Below are 16,361 nucleotides of genomic sequence, written 5' to 3'. Positions count from 1 at the left end.
ACGCTGCGGCGCCCAGGGGTCGGGGAGACGCAGCGCAGCCTTTGGGGTCCTCCGGCCGCTCTCGGGGACCTCGCGGGCTGCGAAACACAAGGGGGTGGCCTTGCGCGGGGTTGTTAAGCGGTCCCATCTCGGTATTTTCCTGCGCACCGGCCCCGCCTCCCCCTCGCGCGGGGGTCACGGTCTCCGGGACTTTCTTCGCGGCGACCGGTCGCGCGGGCGCCACTCTCACTCCTTCCTCAACCCACCGTTCACCCACCTGCGAGGCGCAGCCCAGGGGAGGGACTGCCGGCTTTGCCGGCTCCCGCTGCGCACCCTGAGAGCCGCGGGCACCCCAGGGCTTGTCTGCGGGGGGCATTTGCGTCCCTTTTCACCCGCGCCGCCGGGCTGGGGGAGAGCGCGAGGCCGGGCGGCCCCGAGGGTGAATTCCCTCTGTGTGGGATGGGAGGGAGGAGGTTGTCCTGAGAGCGACTGAGAGCGAATCTGCCGCGGTGGACCTCACTATTGACAGGTTCGGGGATCTGAACCTCTGATGCTTTCTTTTTCAAGATGAAAGTGGCAGATGCTCTGCCTACAAGTTAACATGAGTGGATTAGTGCCCAACTGGGGACGGGGTGGAGGTGTGGCGCGTCCCCCTCCACCTGCCTGCCAGGGAAAAGATACAGAGTCAAGCAGTGCTGTTCTTGGTCCCAGCAAAGAACAAAACAAGCGGTTTCGGGTTTGTGGTCTGCACCGAGAAAGAAAGATAACTGCGAACCTAGGTGGGCGGGTGGGAACCAGGACCAAGAGGTCAGATGTGCCTTCCACTGCGGTCGCCTAAGTCTTCAGGCTCGTGGGCAGCAGCAGGGATGGGGGGCGGGCACTTCTGACTCGCAGTCCCGCGCACGTGGCTCTCCGCCAGGATTTAAGACCCTGGCAACAGCTTTGAGACGCACCTTGAGTGAACTTGACTGCCTGGCTGGGGGCAGGACGATCTTGTCTGTGGGATCAGGGGCTTCGACCAACTGGACACAGGGCTGAGGTGCAAGGCAGCGGGGAGGACTGAGGGTGGGTGCAACGGGACCGTGCCGTATCCCTCATACCATCAAGAATCCACAACGGAGCCATCTCTACATTCGGTTATCCGCCTAGATTTATCTTCTCATCTCCCGTTTATCCTTTCCACCGTGCCACATAACTCGTGGCTGCCCCGCAGCTATTATTACTTGCAAACCACACGGATACACACAATGTTCCTAGGACAGGGCTCCGCACACCGAGGGCGCAGTAAATGCATTGCGGTAGGTCGACTGGGAGCCTTCATTTCTGGAAACATAAGGACTCTAACAAGATAGGAAAACCTACCGGCCATGTGATCTTTAATTTTCAGAAGTGCTTTCATTCCCCAATGCTGTTTAGGAAGGGAAAGGGTAAGGCGAAAGCACGGACATTTAGGTGCAGTCCCATCCTTCATTCTGGGTATTGCCACTCTTGTGTTCCCGCGGAGTCACACCGCAGCCTGGGTCAGCGGCGGCTGTGCCCTCCACCTCGCTCCCCACGGCGCCTGGATCCGGGTCCCAGCACACCAGAACTCTTCCTATAGGCATAGGCCTACTAGCCTACGTTACTCAAATATAAAGGAGGGATCTTGGTTAACCAGTGAGCATTTAAGGAACAGGTCGGTTTCAGAGAATTAAATTCTTTAGTAAAGCCCTGGGATGAGACAACATGGAGAGAATTTTCTGAGACAACGCGACAGGAGAAATCACACTGGAAAGATCTGAACTGTACAAGAATGCTAAATTGCTATAGATGAGAGCATGACAATAAATTACAAACAGATGGGGGGAAATGTTCACTACAGTTATGATAAAGGGTTAAAATCTCTACTGCATACACAGCCCTTGAAAAGGAATAAGAAAAATACTGAGACAGTCTCTCAAAACCGACCTACACAAGAGGCATGAACTGGCATTTCCCATCAGAGGAAATGCTCAAGGAAAACAGATATAGGAAAAAATATACGTTAGAAAAAGAAACATTTAAAAATATTAAATTAGCAAAATTAGAAGTATCAAATGTTGGTGAGAGTGTGCTGAAATTGGTGCCCTCATATTTCACTCGCAAAACAACTTTATTGTAATTTTTATTTTTATTTTTTTTGTTTTATTTATTTATTTATTTATTTATTTATTTATTTATTTATTTATTTATTTATTTTGGGACAGAGAGAGACAGAGCATGAACGGGGGAGGGGCAGAGAGAGAGGGAGACACAGAATCGGAAACAGGCTCCAGGCTCTGAGCCATCAGCCCAGAGCCCGACGCGGGGCTCGAACTCCCGGACCGCGAGATCGTGACCTGGCTGAAGTCGGACGCTTAACCGACTGCGCCACCCAGGCGCCCCAATTTATTGTAATTTTTAAAGAAACCATGCAATAATTATCACCTGTGACTTCATTTTCCTCAGAAAACTTCTAGAAAATCATCATAGGAAGATGATTGTAAATGACTAAAGGGAAAAATACTATATGCACTGAAAGCTCATCATATTTTTTTAAAGTAAAAAAATTGTAAGCAACATAAATGTCCAATTATTGGAGAATGGCCGACTAAAATATGTTTTAGTCATGGGACAGAACAGGATGCATCTTTAAAATTACAAGCATGGGGGCGCCTGGGTGGCGCAGTCGGTTAAGCATCCGACTTCAGCCAGGTCACGATCTCGCAGTCTGTGAGTTCGAGCCCCGCGTCGGGCTCTGGGCTGATGGCTCGGAGCCTGGAGCCTGTTTCTGATTCTGTGTCTCCCTCTCTCTCTCTGCCCCTCCCCTGTTCATGCTCTGTCTCTCTCTGTCCCCCAAAAAATAAATAAACGTTGAAAAAAATTTTTTTTAATTACAAGCATGTGAAAAAAAAATTACAAGCACGTGGACCAGTTTGCCACATGGAAGATTTATTGGACATAGGTAGCGTAAGAAAAAAAAGTCAGATAACAAAAAGTGCAAGTATATCATGTATACAAAAATGTGAGTATAACACTATTGTTAAAAATGGTTCAGATGAGGAACACCTGGGTGGCTCAGTCGGTTGGGCAGCCGACTATAGCTCAGGTCATGATCTCGCGGTCTGTGAGTTCGAGCCCCATGTAGGGCCTGTCCTGAGTGCTCAGAGCCTGGAGCCTGCTTCCAGTTCTGTGTCTCTCTCTCTGCCCCTTCCCTGCTTGCTCTCAGCCTCCCCCCCCCCTCTCTCTCTCTCTCCCGAAAATAATAAGCAATAAAGATTTTTTAAAATATATTAAAAAGAGGTTCAGATGGTAAATTTCATGCTGTGGGGTTTTTATACCACAATGACAAAGTATACGCCTATGAGAAAACATTGAAAGACAATATACAGGACTACTAGCTTTTCTGCTGTGGTGGTGGGATTATAAGTAATTTTCCTTTTCCTTTTCCTTTATTTAACTTTTTGGAGAACACTTTATTATGTTGACATCTTAAAACATTTTATATTTACAAGCACTAACTACTGCCTTCCCTGACACTAAGCTCATTTGTCACATCAGAATGCCAACACCTGTTTGGCCAAATGGGATGCTCTAGGAACAGCCTATTTTCTGTAATATTTTCTGGTTCATTTTATTCTAGGTCAGAAGGAGAAAGAACAATGAAAATGAAGGAAAGATAAGCAAGAATAGACATTTCAAGTGTCTCCTTTTCTTCTTCTGCCTTTCCTTTTCCTATATAGTTTTTCCTTTGAACCATGAAGAGAAATGATATGGTTTGGTATTTTCCCGTTACTGCCCCAGTGACCCTGGATCACATCTTTAGCGGCAGGGGGAGGAGGTGCAGGAGATTTCTAGCTCATTGATCAAATCCTCTGGTGATTCACTTCACAAGATGACAGTTCTTTGTAGAAACAAGTTGCTCGCATGCTAGAAAACCCTGTCACTACTTCACCTCTGTTCTTCTCTTTTAGGGAAACTGGCTTTCCAGTAACTGTATTTTCCCTGCTCTTTCTCAGAAGGTGGTCTTGTGGGCTTCCTGTGGGGCTAGACAAAGGAAAGTTTAAGGCGGAGCCCCCTGTGTTTACCAGAAATCAGTCATTGTGTCAGGCTGCGTTCTAGGCACTGGGATATGGCACTGGACAAAGTAAACTCAGGGAGTGCACGTTGTAGAGGAGGGAGACAAAGAATAAGCCAAGTGGGGTATTTAGATGGTGGTATGTCCTACAGAGAAATACAAAGGAGGGATGAGAAATAGAGAGTTGTGAAGAAAGGCCAAGCGAGGTTTTCCTGAAGGAGGTGAGAGAGGGGGGCATGTGAGTATGTGGGTGGGATGGTTCAGGCTGCATGAACAGCAAATTCAAGAGCCTCTTGGGAGCATGCCTGACCATTCCAGAAACTGTAGGAGACTGGAGTGCAGTGAGGAAGGACTGCATACCAGGAGATGAGGTCAGAAAGGCAAAGGGCCTGGTGATACAGGGCTCTCTGGACTATTGCCTTTTTCTTGAAGTGAGACGAGAAAACATGGGACTATTAACAGAGGTGTGATATGATCTGACTTAAGGTTTTCCTTGAGCGTGGCATTAAGAACAGTCCAAAAGGGGTAGGGAAGAAACAGGAGGTGATGGCAATAATCCAGGAGAGAGGGGATGAGGGCTAGGAAGATGCTGAGAGCAATGGAGGCCAAGGTACATTTGCCAGGAAGTCATTGTACTTAGGCTTTAAGGTTCCTCACTTGGACAGGCCTCTTTCAAGACCCAGAAGGGGCCCTAGCAATGTGTTCATATGGTAATAGGCTGCAATAAAATTTGTAAAAGTGGGATATTTTAAGTACAAATGGTTAAGACCACTATCTCTTTTCGCCCCAACTTCCCCTCGCTCCCTTCATGTCTGGTGATGTTGAACTAGCTGTGTGGGCATCTGGGGGGTGAGGGTGGGGGGTTGCCAAGAAAGGTTCACCAGAGCTGTATTTCTATATTGGGATATATGTATGTGTTCTGCAGTCATTTCTGTCTAGAGTCATACTCTCACTAGCTATAGGCTTCCAGGAATATCCCTACTGCCCACCATGCTAACTCACCTGAGAAGGTTCTTTGTACTGAGAAATGAACATTTTCACACTGCCCGGCACCAGACCAATGTGGATGGTGGAGAAAGGTTTGAAATGTATGGCCTCAGAAGTGAATCTAGGAAAATTCTTCAGATCAGCACACATGCAAAATTGTAAGCAGGGGACTGAGTTCTTGCATGTCTTGTCAAACCAGCATCCTCTCCTGTTGGGAACGAAATCAACCGTACAGCTTAGAGGATTATAAAATATACCTTAGGGTCTTTTTCTTTGCTAGGTAGTATACTTGATAAAGCTTGGTTATAATTTTAATTGCTGTTTGGAAATATGTTCTATACTATTTTCAATAAAAGTGAGAAAAGTCCAGACTCCTGAGCTGTTCATGTATGAAGGGCACTGTCGTTTATCATTTCTAAATGTATTTATGTATTAAAGAACTGAGAGAAAAAAATATATAAAATTCATGAAATGTAAACTAAAGGGGAAAAGGTAAGCAATTAAGATCAATAGAGGGGCGCCTGGGTGGCGTAGTCGGTTAAGCGTCCGACTTCAGCCAGGTCACAATCTCGCGGTCCGTGAGTTCGAGCCCCGCGTCAGGCTCTGGGCTGATGGCTCAGAGCCTGGAGCCTGTTTCCATTTCTGTGTCTCCCTCTCTCTCTGCCCCTCGCCCGTTCATGCTCTGTCTCTCTCTGTCCAAAAAATAAATAAACGTTGAAAAAAAAAAAATTAAAAAAAAAAAAAAAAAAGATCAATAGAAAACTTTCTGACATCAGAAAGCAAACCGTAAACACGGATTTCAGAGAATACTAGAAGCAAAGACATCAGAAGAACAGCGTCAGATGGAAGCAAGAACAGACTCTTTGCAGGGTCTGATTATGCAGTGATGGAGTAGAGCGGACCAAACACACGATGGAATTAACATTTATAATTCTTGCTGTTCTCATCTGAACTACTCACATTGATGAGGATGATGTGCCATTACAGGGGTGATGATTGGTTAACAAGTGACATCAGTTCTAGGAATATTTAGAATGAATCAGTGGAAAAGAAAAGGAACTGCCCTGAAATATTACAACTCACACATTTAAAAACTTAGAGGTTTTTCCAAATACGAAAATTCTTTTTAAAAAAATGACAATGTGTCGTGAAAGAAGTTATCTGAATATTTTTTAAGTCAAATTTTCATCCCCCCCCCCTCCCCTGGAAACACTGGATTATCTTTCTACTCTAGTTATAGAAAAACTACATTACAGGATCATTGTCTCATGAAGAGGAGAACAAAGATTACACAGCTTCAAATTGTAAGAAAGGAGTATTAGAGAGGTAAGTCAGGGAGGTAATTAATAAAAATATGGTATTTCTCTGCTGTTTTTGGTATTTGTCAGATTTTTAAAATTTGTAGTTTGTTGTACATTTTTTTAGAATGACAAAATTGCTTTCTTAATGCCAGCTAACCCTAACCCTAACCCTAACCCTAACCTTTGATATTTTTATAATTATAGGCCCTATATGACAGTAAAATCTAGAATTGATTAAAAAACATACAGAAGAAACATACTTCGTGTTATCCAAGCACCCATACAGAGATCATTCTGTTAGTATTTTGGCATTATTGTGATGGTTTTATGTGGCAACTTTACTGGGCAAAGGGACACCCAGATAGCTGGTAAAACATTATTTCTGGGTGTTTCTAGAAGAGATTGGCCTTTGACTCAGTAGACTGAGGAAAGAAGATCCTCCTTCACCAATATGGGGACTGTCTAAACCACTGAGGGCCCAAACGGAACAAAAAGGTGAATTCCCTTTCTCTTTTTGAGCTGAGGCGTCCATCCCTCTTCTCCTGCCATTGGACATCAGAGCTCCTGAGCTCTGTGTTTTTGGTCCTTCTGACTCTGGGACCACTTATACTAGCAGCTTTTCACACCACCCCCTACCCCCGGTTCTCAGGCCTCTGGACTCTGACTGAATTATACCACCAGCCTTCCTGATCTTGCCGGCTTGTAGATGGCAGGTTATGGGACTTCTCAGCCTCCATAACCATCTGAGCCAATTCCTATAATAAATCCCGTCTTATTATACCTCTTTCCGTGACAAGAAATATGCGTCTACATCATCATTTTAAACGTGCATAAAACTCCATTGTAGGGATATACCATAGCTGCTCTAGATATCTATTACTCTGTTGTTTCCAATTTTTCCATATGTGCAAACAACATTGTTATAAAAATCATTGTCTTAGCCTGCCTGCCATAACAAAATACCACAGACTGGGTGATGTAAACAATGTATTTCTCCACGGTTCTAGAGCCTAGAAAATCCAAGAACAGGTGCTGGTCAGTTGGGTTTCTGGTAAAGACCCTCTTCCCAGCTTGTAGATGGCTGTTTTCTCACTGTGTCCTCCCATGGCAGGGAGAGAAAAGAGAGATGTCTCTCTCTTTCTCTTCTTTTTCTTTTTTTTAAATTTTTTTAAATATTTATTTATTTTTGAAAGACAGAGAGAGACAGAGCGTGAGTGGGGGAGAGGGAGAGAGAGACACACACAGAATCTGAAGCAGGCTCCAGGCTCCACGTTGTCAGCACAGAGTCCAACGTGGGGCTCAAACCCACAAACTGTGAGATCACGACCCGAACTGAAGTCTGACGCTTAGCCGACTGAGCCACCCAGGCGCCCATCTCTTCCTCTTCTTATTAAGGCCACAGGCTTATTAGATGGGGGCCCCACCCTTATGACTTCATTTAACCTTAACGCCCTCTTAAAGACCCAATCTCCAGCTCCAGTCACATTTGGGGCCAGGGCTTTGACCTATGAATTTAGGGAGGGACACAACACAGTCCATATCAATCCTTACACTCACATATTTTTGCACCTCTCTGATTATGGCCTTAGGTTTAATTTGTAGGAATGGAATTGCTAATCAAAAGGAATATACGTATTTTCAAGGTATTTGACATATATTGCAAAATGACCTTACAATCAATAGTCCTGCCAGCTGTGTATGAAAATCCTACTAGCTAATTAGGGAACTCTTTTAGGTGGACTACAGTTGACTGCTTGTTTCTCGGGTCACTTGTTGGATTCCTGGTAAAGAAGAAAACAAAAAAACAGGAACAGATAAATATAAGATGAAGACATGCCCCAAACAACAGGTCAAGGGTTGTTTTTAGCAACTTCCCTTTCATAGCCCCTTCTAGAAACATCCACTCCCTGAAGCTGTCTCTCAGGTGCCTGGGATTGCCCAAAAGGTGTGCAACCCAAGGTGAAGTTCTGGACTCTGTAGAACCCAAAACACAGCACGATGTTTCACGACATTTCCTCCAGCCAAACTTCCCACCCAGCAGGCTTTTCTCCCCTGCAGCTCTCAGAGAGGAAAAAGACAAAGACAGCCAGCCAAACCTGGGCGTTGGAGTTACCTCTACTGAAGGTGTTTACATTTTAAAAGGAAAAAAGCATTGATAATGCATTCACGCAAAGGACGGATTTCAAATAGTGGAATTTTAGGCTCCCTGGCTTTACGAGTGGAAAGAGACTGGGAGACAGTGATTTAATCACACTGTGTTAGGTTATTACTGTCTTACTCCTTTGTGTAGAATTGGCCCTGAAAACGGAGGGAGGGAAAAAGAAAAAGGCCAAAGGCGAAAAAGGAGGAAAAAGGAGACAGGAAAAGGAGGATAATACTTATGTGGGATGCCAGTGAGTGACCCTAGAAGATTCTGGAAAAGAGGCTGGGAAATTTAAATGACTGGCTCATCATCCTTGTTCTGTCCCTCTGTCTCTCTCATCTCGGCAGTTCTGCCTGCCTCCTAGCCAGTGCTGCCCTGAGCTCCGTCCTCCATCCTCGGCCCTACTTCTCTCGTTCGGGGTCTTTCTCACTAATAGCTAACCCACTCCTTATGCTTTTATTACATAGGTTTTTCGGCCGTGTACTCCTCGACCACCCCTTCTTATCACAATATATAACGATGCTTTTGGAAGTCACTTGTCCAGAAGAGAATAGAAAGATCACTGCATCTTTTCTTTGATGGGCACTATGTTATTGACAGCTGAGCTACACCAATCACGTGATTCTATAGCGTGGTGTGCTTGCGGCTCACATCCTCAAAATACAGGAGCTCTGGTCAATTCTGTTTCCTATGATTCTCACCAAAAAGTTTATGTGTATATAATTGTGTCAGCTGCATCATCAGGTAAAACCCGGGACAGTGAGGACTTCCTCTTTGACTAGGCATCCATGAGAACCGAATCTTCCACTGTTACACGGCTGGTAACTGGAAGACTCAGCCCCCCACTAGGTTGGGCTGAGTATATTTCAAACTTCCACTGCCTGCTTACTTCTGGTGCCAACACCATAGGATACGCTCACATCGCAATAACGCCTGCCCTGCGCTTTCGCAGGCCACATCACGCGAGTTGGCACAGTGGGCGTTAAGAGTATCCTGGAAACCATTCCTATACCAGTCTCCTATCAGTAAAAACTCTACTCCCAACGTAAATGTATACCACCCCAACCCCCCTTTGCTGTCTCTCAAAAATGCACACCGTCATCCCGGTGCCGCCCGACCAGAGAGGAAATATGTCAGAGAGAAAGCTGGAGTGGAAAGAAACCACAGTCTTGATTAATCGCAGCTAAAATCTCTTTCTTTTGCTGATTTTATGAAAATATGTAACCAAGTGAACATAGTGCCATGACCCCTTCCCGGGCCTTGGACAGGTCTACGTGATGGGCTCACACTTCACTGGCTTCAAAGTAAATCCATCTCTGCCTCGTTTTTCTTTTTTTTTTCTAAGTGTTTATTTACTTACAGAGAGAGAGAGAGAGAGAGAGAGAGAGAGAGAGAGAGAGCTGGCACACGGGCAGGGGAGGGGCAGAGAAAGAGGGAGAGAGAGAACCCCAAGCAGGCTTCACACTGTCAGTGCAGCAGCAGCCAATTCGGGGCTCAAACTCACAAACCATGAGACCATGACCTGAGCCAAAATACGGAGTTGGACGCTTAACCCACTGAACCACCCAGGTGCCCTATAAAAGGCCTTCCTTCTTCTGCTCTTGTGGGCCTCCAGACCATCTAAAAGTGCAAGTTTGCCACGTGACTCTTGCTTTTAAAACCTTTCCTTGTCACCAGGATGTCCTTTGTCACCAGGAAGAAGCACTACTCCTCTTGGCTTCCATGGTTCCCTCCATCTCTCTGAACTTCTCTTGCTTCTAGAGCCACATCACCCCTTATGCTCATGCAGTATGCCTGCTTGCAATCCTCCAGACCATGCCCAGTTGTCTCCACTCTCTGTGGCTTTTGTCTTTCTGCTTCCGTCTTCTTTTTTCCACATACATCCCCTTCTTACCCCTAGCTCAGTTGACTCGATGAACATCTACTCTTTCACAGTATAGCTTAAGCATCTCTCCCTCCACAAAGACTTCCCTTCACAATCAGAATGAACTACATATCTTTTTACTTCTTTATGCAGTTAAAATGTTTACATTTATGTAACAAATATGTGAATACTTTTCCATTGTAAAAAGGGGAGACTCGGGGCGCCTGGGTGGCTCAGTCAGGTCAGTCTGTCGGTTGAACACCAACTTTGGCTCAGGTCATGATCTCACAGTTCATGTGTTCAAGCGGCACATCGGGCTCTGTGCTGACAGCTCAGAGCCTGGACCCTGTTTCAGATTCTGTGTCTCCCTCTCTCTCTGTCCCTCTCCTACTCTCAATCTCTCTCTCAAAAAAAAAAAAAAAAAAAAAAAAAAATTAAAAAAATTTTTTTAGAGGGGAGACTCAACCATTATGGATAAATTAAGAGTGAGCACCATCCACAATTCTAGTTTTTAGTTTGGTGTGTGTTTTTCCAGTTCTTATGTATATTAACACCTCATTCCTTATTTACACGTCTTTCTTCCCCTACTAGATTAGAAAACCTACGAAGGCAAAGGCGATGTCTTATCACTCTGGCCCCACTGCCCAGCCCAGTGCCTGGAGGTAGGAATAACCAGCGCTGGAAATGAAAGCATCAAAGCACAGAGAGCTTAAGGAACGTGCCCGGCTTACCCAGAAAAGTGGCAGAGTTGGCATTCAAACTCAAGTAGAACATGCACTCACTAACATGATTAATATTAATGATTAATCTATAATTAATATATAATGAACACCCACACTGGGGCAAGTAGCGTTTGGATTAGAAGAGCTGCCCCCAGAGAAGGTCCAGCACCTACCATCACAGCACATTACTGGCTTACATAAGCACCGTGGTAGCATACTTCACACAATAACTAAGTGACTGCTTTTTCTTCTGTCCCCCTCCAATTTTGTTTCCCACAGAATGACGTCTAGTAAGAGTGTTTTCACTAGTTATGCAATGCTAATATCTAGTGCAGCCCTAAGTTGTAGCATACCATCAGAATTATAACAGCCTAGTATCTGAAGAGATTACTCATTATTCTCTTTAAAACAATGAAGGAGACATTTGTGACTCCCTTTTTAAAGTAATTTCACTCTTCCTCTACAACCTACTACTATCTACAACTAATTTGTAATTTCCCAGGGGACAGCTCCAGCTGCTTGCTGTGTCTAACACAGGGCTGGGCTCAGAGCACTGATCACACGTCTGCTGCATGAAAAAGCTGTGAGTGACTTCCACTGACAGCGCGCTAGATTTCACTAGAAAGAGAGCGATAGCTTTGCTATTCCCCCAGACACTCAAGATGAGTGACTGGGGTTGTTTCAAGAAATCTTTTTTCTCTCTTAACAATCGCTCACGCTCTTGGCCTCTTTAGAGCTGAAAGAGCCTCAGGTTTGTGTAAAAAGCAGCCCGAAGTCTGCCTCTCAAAAGGAGCTGGGCTAGTTTGTCACTCACCTCCTAGATCCCGGGTACACAAAATTGAGTTAACCTTTATTCTTTATTCTATACTTCTATTCTGTCGTCATTGGATCTTTTATTTATTTGTCACTTTTTTTTTTACTCATTAATAATATAACAAAGCATCTCTAAATTCACCATGTAATCCAAGAGCCAGTACACCGACAATCTCTTTCATTCACTTCTATGCTCCTCCCTATTCTATCCCCTTCCCCCTTCACTATCTTAAATTTTGTATTTATCATTTTTGGGTTTTTTTAATTAAATTTTTTATTTGGAGATACTTTAGATTCGCTTGCAGTGAGATCCCACGTGCCCCTCACCCAGTCTCTTCCAGTGGTAAAATCTTTAACAACTTTGGTACGGTATCACAACAGATACTAACATTGATGCAGTCAAGATAGAGAACATTCCCCTCACCACAAAGATCACGAGTGTCGGCAGCACCGTCTATAGTCAGAGATATAGACGGTCTCATACTTGGTCCACCCCATCCTTAATCTCTGGCAGCCGCTAATCTGTTCTGTATTTCTATCATTTTGTCATTTCAAGAATGTTGTAAATGTAGTCATACAATATATGATCTTTTGAGATTGACTTTTCTTCACGCAGCATAGTTCTCTGGAGGTTGATCCAGGTTGTTGCCTATATCAACAGTTCATTGTTGTTGTTATTGGTGAGTAGTATTCTATGGTATGGATGGCCCCACAGTTCATTTAATCCTTCACCCATCGGGAGGCACCAGTTCTTAGCTACTATGAATAAAGCTGCTATAAACACTTGTGTACAGGATTTGTGTGAACATATTGTGTGAAACGTTCACTTTGTGAACATAAGTTTTCGTTTTCCTGGGAAAATGTCCAGGTGTACAACTGCAAGGTCTGAGAGTAGCTGAGTGTTTAGTTTTTCAAGAACCGTCAAAGTACTTTGGATCCAGAGTGGCTGAACCATTTGAAATTCCCACCAGCCGTATATGAATGATACTGGTTCTCAGCATGCTCTCCAGCGTTTCGTGTTGTCACTATTTTTTATTTGAGCCATTCTGATAGGTGAGTAGTATATCTCATTGTGGCTTAAATACGCATTCCCTAACGGATAATGACGGTGAATATTTTTTCATATGTTTGCTATCTGTAGGTGCTCTTCAGTAAAGTGTCTCTTTGTGTCTTTCATCCATTTTATAACTGGGCTGTGAGAACTCTTTATATATTCTAGATACTAGTCTTTTGTCAGATGTGTGGTTTGCAACTATTTTCTCCACTCTGTAACTTGCCTTTTCGTCCTTTTAACAGGGCCTTTTGGAGAATAAAATTTTTAATTTTGATGAGGTCCCATTTACCAGTCTCTCTTTTTATTGGTCATGCTTTTGATATAGTCTAAGAACTCTTTGACTTGCCCTAGATCCTAAAGATTCTCGCTCACTTTTTTTTCTAAATGTTTCATAGTTTTTGCATTGCATTTTATGTATTTAAAAAATTTTTTAAGTTTATTTATTTATTTTGAGAGAGAGAAAGAGCGTGCACACGTGCACACACGCAAGTGAGTGGGGGAGGGGCAGAGAGTAAGAATCTCAAGCAGGCTACTCACTGCCAGCTCAGAGCCTGATGTGGAGCTGGAGCTCCAGAATCATGAGATCATGACCTGAGCCGAAATTAAGAGTTGGATGCTTAACTGACTGAGCCACCCTGATGCCCCTGCATTTTAGATTTAAGGATGTGATCCATCTTAATTTTTCTGTAAGATGTGAGTCTTAATTAGGGTCTTTTGCTCCAGCACCATTTCTCCAAAAGTAGATCTTTCCTCCACTGAATTGCTTTTGCATCACTGTCAAAAATCAACTGAGCATATTATTTATTTGGGTCTATTTCTGTGGGTCTATTTCTGGGTTTTTTATTCTGTTCTATTTAGATATGTGTCTGTGTCTCTGCCTATACCTCATAGTCTTGATTACTATAGCTATACAATGTCTTGAAATATATATTATACATTATATAAATATGTTATATACTTATATATATTATTTATATATATCTTGATTACTATAGATATATAATGTCTTGAAATATATGTTATATAAATATATATTATATAAATATAAATATATACTACTATAGCTATATAATGTCTTGAAATTTCATAGATTCCTTCCAGTTTCTTCCTCTTTTTCAAGATTGTTTTAGCTATTCTAGTTTCTTTGTCTTTCCATATAAATTTTAGAATAATCTTGTGTATATCTACAAAAAAATCTTTCTGGGATTTTCATAGGAATTGCATTTAGCTTGTACATAAATTTGGGGAAAATAGGCATCTTTGCTAGGTTGAGTCTTCCAATCCATGAGCATAGTATGTCTCTCCACTTGTTTAGATTTTTTATTTCTTTCATCAACATTTTGTAGCTTTTAGCATGTAAGTCTTTATGTGTTCGTTAGAGTAACACCTAAATATTTCTTTTGAGTTACTATTTAAAAATTTTAAATTTGGGCATCCATGTATTCATTTGATTTTTGTAGGTTTATCCTGTGCCTTGTGAACTTGCTGAACTCGCCTATTAGTTTTAGGAATTTTTTGTAGATTACTTGGGATTTTCTATGTAAACAATCATGTCATCTGCAAATATGGAGAGTTTCATTTCTTCCTTTTTGATCTATATACTTTTTATTTTATTTTCTTGCCTACTGCAGTGACTAGAATATTCAGCATTATGTTGAATATGAGCAAACTTTCTTGCCTTGTTCCAGATCTTAGAGGGGACAGCATTCAGTCTTTCACTATTAAGTACAATGTTAGCTGTATTGTTTTTGTAGATGCTCTTGATCAGATTGAGGGAAATAAAGTTCCCCTTTATTCCTGTTTTTCTGGCAGTTTCTATCATGAATCATTGTTGAATTTTTTCAAATAGTTTTTCCTCATCAATCGATATGTGTGATTTTTCTTTTTTAGTCTGTGAAGTGGGTTATATTGATTTTCAAATATTGAAATTGACTTGAAACTGACTTGTACCTCTGGAATAAGAGACTTTGTCCAGTTTCACAAAATGAAATGGGAAATGCCCCCTCTTCTATTTTCTGGAAGAGATTGTATAAAATTGGTGTTAATTCTGCTTTAAATGTTTAGAATTCTCCAGTAAAACCACTGGGATCTTGAGATTTGGGGGGGGGGGGTCTTTAGTCAATTCCTTTAGTATTTATAAGGCTATTAAAATTGTTTCATATTGGGTGAGTTGTTGTAGTTAATATTTTTCTAGAAATTGGTCCATCTCATCTCAGTTGCCCTGTCTATGTGTGTATAATTGCTCATAGCATTCCTTTATTATTCTCTTGATATCTGGAGGTTCTCTAGTATATTACATTTCATTCCTGATATTGGTCATCTGTGTCTTCTTTTTTTCCTTGGTCAGTCTTCCTAGAGGTTTGTCAATTTTTTTTATCTTTTCAACGAATCAACTCTTTGTTTCAGTGGTTTTCTCTGTTGTTTTTGGATTTTAATTTCATTGATTTTTATTATGTCCTTCTTTCTGCTTGCTTTTGGTTTTTTCTCTTCTTTTTCTAGGTTCTTAAGGTGAAAGCTTGAGACATTTAACACTATGAATTTCCCTCTTAATACTGCTTTAGCTGTGTCATGAAAATTTTGATATGTTCTATTTTCATTTTCATGCAGTTCAGGTATTTTTAAAATTTCTCTTGAAATTTCCTATTTGACCCACGGGTTGTTTAGAAGAGTGTTTAGCCCAAGTATTTGAAGATTTCTTGTTATCTTTGTTATTGATTTCTAGTTTGGTTCCATGTGGTCAGAAAATACATTCTGTATGATTGTAATTCTTTTTAATTTGTTGAGGTTGGTTTCATGGTCCAGGACATAGTCCATCTTGCTATATGTTTCACAGGCACTTGAAATAAATGTGTATTCTGCTGTTGTTCGGTGGGATGTTCCAAAAATATCTATTTGATGGTGTTGTTGAGTTCTTCTATATCCATGTTGATTTTTGTCTAATTATTCTATCAATCATTGTCAGATATCTTAATTTTTGTCTGTCTGTAGGTGGAAAATGTTATTTTGTGGTCTTGATTTGCATTTCCCTGAGTTCTATTAAACTTGAGGGTCAATTAAATATTTTCCTTCCTCCCTAATTGTACTTTTTAAAACATGTAGTTGAGACTTTCTTTACCAATTATTCAAACTTGTTTTTTCCCTCTTATTTCTGTTTTTTTTGTTCTTGTTTTTGTTCCTACATATGTAGTAACCCTGGTGATGCATCTGAATAGGAAAGTCAGGAATATGTCTTTGGGTAATTCTGGTGTATCTCCATCTGGCATAGTGCCACAAGTAATTAGACACACACTTGGGTAAAAAAAAACCAAAAAAAAAACCTCCAATGACTTCCCATTTTCTGAAAAATGCAGTCCTCAACCTTAGAATAACATTTAAAGCCCATATGATATACTTCTGATTTAACTAATTCAGCTATGTCAATGC

The sequence above is a fragment of the Prionailurus viverrinus genome, chromosome F1 (assembly GCF_022837055.1).
Source record: "Prionailurus viverrinus isolate Anna chromosome F1, UM_Priviv_1.0, whole genome shotgun sequence".
Classification (NCBI taxonomy): Eukaryota; Metazoa; Chordata; class Mammalia; order Carnivora; family Felidae; genus Prionailurus; species Prionailurus viverrinus.
Note: the sequence above shows the minus strand (reverse complement) of the source record.